The following is a 4,246-nucleotide window of genomic DNA, read 5'->3' as shown; positions in this document are numbered from 1 at the left end:
AGTTCATTTCATCTCATTAATCAGCTACTTAAAAATGTTTTCCTTGCAGCGCAGTAGAAAAATAAAACAAATGTTCTTTTTTATCATTTCCCAAATTAAATTCATATTCCATAATGACCACATTTCATGTGCAAAATAACAAAATATGCTTACATACCTGACTTCGCTTCTTTAGTGAATTGCTTCATTTGTAAAATGTTGCATATAAAATTGGAACCTAAAATGAATTACTTGTTTTTTCTTGATATGAAACCTTGTTTAAGTTCACAGCAATTTTAAATATGATACATTTAAAATATTAATATTTCCCATATATTATTCACTGACTTTCAGGTTTCATCTCAAGTTAGTGGCACTTCATATTTCAAAGGAAGAAGTGTTTCTTTTTTTCAGTACTAATGTTCTATTAATTCACTTTGTAATATCACTCTGGTTCAGACAAATGAAATTGCACTAAATTGCTTATGCCAAGAATCATGCCAAAGTTGTTGGCATTATATAAAATTCCATTTTCCATTACTATTTTATAAGTTTTTTATCTCAGTAGCATCTTTTTAGGCATAATTCATAGCCCTGTTTAGTTAGTTCTAGAAGGACAAATATATGCACAAATATTTTTATGCTGAGATGGGGGTGTATGTAGATATTTACAGTAAAGTCTGTAACTCAAGTGACTTTTGCAAGGCACCAGATGCAAACTCCCAGTGAACTACCTTAACAGCTTTTCCTTTATGAACATTTTTTATTTTGGGTAGTTTTCTCTTCCAGCATGTATTTCATCACACACGTGTATAAACACGCACGTACGCACACATATACATTTGTGAAAAATAAATTTGTGTGCGTGTAGAAATACTTGAAATGCCTCATATGCATATTATGCAACATATGCCATTCATGTAATCGTTATATATATAAATAAAATGCATTTTATATATATGAATAAAATATGTGAAGGAAGTCCTTAGAGGACCTATAAAGGCCTTAACGTAGATGGATTCTTCATCACATCCAAAGAACTGAAAGAATACAAACCAGAATCTTTTTATATGACCATGTATCTTTTATAATCTTTCCATAAAGTCCACATGGCCTCATAACTATTCCCAGAGATGTGGATGGAAGTTATACCTGGGCAGGTCGAAAATCTTTAATGAGTAAAGCAGCATCTAATCCTACGAAATGCCTTTCAGGAGTGAAATAACTACAAAGCGCTGGAGCAAGCGTAGCAAACAGCAGTAAAATCACCTGTAAATAGATGTAAGGAGCTATAAATATACCTCAATATTTGTATAGTCGGCTTTCTCTGAACGTCATCACAATCAGATGTTCAGGAGCTAGAAATCCAACTCCAAGGAATGCAGACTAACACATTTATACGAATATACAGTCTGTGCCTTAAACTTTAAGTTTGCAACATTGTTAATAATGTACGCTCTTTTTTAATGCCTGGTATTTTCTCCCGTTGCAATGTAAAAAACAAGATTTTTTTCTTCTAAGAATTTGATCGAACTCTTCAAAAAAATAAATTGCAAAATAACTGATGCAAATCCCTGTCACTTGTGAGCACAATGAAATTATACGGAGAAGAGCGAACAACAGGAGAGTCTCCTGCTCAGAAACAGAAATGAATGTCCTGTTCCTATATGGTCCTCAAACGCCAGGATTTTGAAATATGAATTAGACCTCCAATGCAAATTAACCTCGGAAGAGGGGAGGAGGGGGGAAATCAGAGAGACATACCAAGTCAAACGCTCCTTTTTCTGCCTATCTCGTCCGCAATGTTAAAATAGGCTAAACAAAACAAGTGCACATCAAGATAGAGCCAATTAAGGAAAAGAAAGCGGGGAGGGGAGGGTGGGGAGGAAGGCACCTTACTGAACACATGGGGAGTGGGAGCGCAGCATCCCACCCCGAGCCATACCTACCTTGTGAGTGTTCAAAGGAAGACAACTGGGGTAAATTGGAACCAGCTTTGATTTTTGTCATCCGGTTGCACCCGGGATACGGGAGGGGGAGAAGGGTCGGTCTGGGCGGGGGCGGAGGGGGGATAAAAAGCGTGCGGGGGGGGGGGGAGATACCGAGCGAGGGTGCCAAATGGTGTGCAAATGAACGGGATTTTGGGGAGGGGGGTGTTTTTGGGTTTCTTTTTAGGAAAAGGGGGGGGGGGGGGGGAGAGAAAAAGCGGCACCGTCAGTGGCGGGGTGAGTGGGGCCCCGCCCGCCCCGCACACGCCTGGGGGAGGGCGAGGGGAGCCCCGCCGGGGGTGCCGGCCGTGGGGAGCCCCGCCGGCGGTGCCGGCCGAGGGGCGCGGAGCGGAGCCGCCGCTGCGGCGGGCGGGGGCGGGCGGGGCGCGGGGGCTGCCCCTTCCCGGGAGCCGGGGTGCTTCGCGGGGGGGGCTCGGGTGCAGGGCCGTCCCCGCTCCCCCGCCTTCATTCATCGCCTCTCTCGCCCCCCCCGCTGCTCCTCCCGGCCCGCACAGCCCCCCCGCCCCGGCTGCCTCACCGCTCCCGGCGGCTCCCCGCTTGGAAATGGAGACCGGCAACTCTCACCAGAGCTCACCAGCATCCCACGGTCCTGAGGAAGGAGTTTGGGGCGGCGGGGGGGAGCGGGCGGCGGGGGGGGGGGGGGTGTTTGAGAGTGACGGTGAGGCGAGGAGGAGGAGGAAGGAGGAAGGCTGGGAAGAAGGGGGTGGGGGGAGACGGAGCTCCTGAAATGGAGCCAGCCCAAACGGGAGAGGATGCTGGAGCAGGGGCTGCGTCATTTCGGGGCTGGGAGAGGGCTCAGCCTCCCCCCGCCGCCTCCCTGCCCGCACGCAGCGGGGGCAGCTGCCGGCTGGGCGGGCAGGGCAGGGCAGGGCAGGGCGGGCAGGGGGTCCCCCCCCAGGCCGGGCGCTGCGGGGCCGGGGCCGCCTCCCCCCGCCTTTTCCTGCAAGCCCCCGGGGCCGGGACAGGGCAGGAAAACCCCACGCCAGGGGAAGGGATAAGCCGCCTTCGGTTTGCCTAGCGATGCCAGAAAAGAAAGGGGCAGGGAGAGGCGTACGGGACGCGTCCGCCGCGGGGCAGTGGCCAGGACCGGTCACGGTCACGCGTGGGGTCCCGCGGCGGGCAACGGGGTCCGACGGCCGGGCGGGGGTAGGAGGAATGATCGGCATTTGTAACTGCGGGGGAAACGCGCAGTCTTTCACAGAGTTTCAGCTGGGTGAGTGGAAATACCTTCTGCCCCTTTCACATTTGGAAGCGCAGTGGTCTTTTAGGGGGAGGAGGGGGGAAAAAGAAAATTTTTCTTTTTTTTCCTGCTGGACAGTGGGTCTCTTTAAGCCTACTGTCATGTCCTACGGCTGCAATTATAAACAAACTTTCCTTCTGCAGAGAGGAAGTCGCTGAGACTGAGGTTCTGAAGGCAGCGAGCTGCCAGCGGCTACCCTGGCCTTCGCTACCCTGCCTTCGCCGGCCCTCGCCAAGGGGCAGGGGAGGTGGTGGCCTGGCCCTGGACGGAGGAGCTGGGGGTGCAGCACGCTGCATGTCTGAGGCAAAATAACTGGCCTGGGAACACCTTCCCTTCTTTCAACTATGCGAACCCCGTCCCGGGTGGTTTCCTTCTGAAACTCATCCCCTCACAGGCTTTCTAAACTCAGTTTCAAATGCTCGTGTCCATGGTTTGGTGGGGTTTTTTTTATTGTTTCCCTACCACCCTGTGGTTCTCAGCTTTAAAAAGCAAAGCTGCTCGTAGTGGGGCTGAGATCGCAGGTGCCGTCATGGAGGCCCATGGTGAGCGTCAGTAAAAAGCAAGAGAAATAGAGTCCCAGCAAGACTGCAGCGCTGGTATACAACCACGTACAGCCTCATCCAGCCTTCTACAGCACCTGCCCCAGCCAAAGGTGGCGTACGCAAGTCCTTAAAATATTGACCACAGTCATTATTGTTATGAACATACAGATTTTAGCTTATTTTATGACTCTGCACGCATGTGTGTGCAACACATGTGCACGTGCACACACACACACATGTGTACATCTACGTATATACTCAGTAGTGATGGCTGTGAAACTGAGCAGTGATTTCTCTCCTACAGATAGATGTATAATACACACACACAGAGTGATGATACCTAAGGTGTTTGGGGGTGGGGATGCATTAATATCTTATAAATTGAAGTTTTTATCAGGCAGAGCAGATTACTTTAAGCGTTCAATTTCTCAGCGATCCAATTTTATTAGGATTTACTATCATTTGTGCTGCGCATC

The sequence above is a fragment of the Platalea leucorodia genome (assembly GCF_965183815.1).
Source record: "Platalea leucorodia genome assembly, chromosome: 2".
Classification (NCBI taxonomy): domain Eukaryota; kingdom Metazoa; phylum Chordata; class Aves; order Pelecaniformes; family Threskiornithidae; genus Platalea; species Platalea leucorodia.
This window is presented reverse-complemented; position numbering follows the sequence as displayed.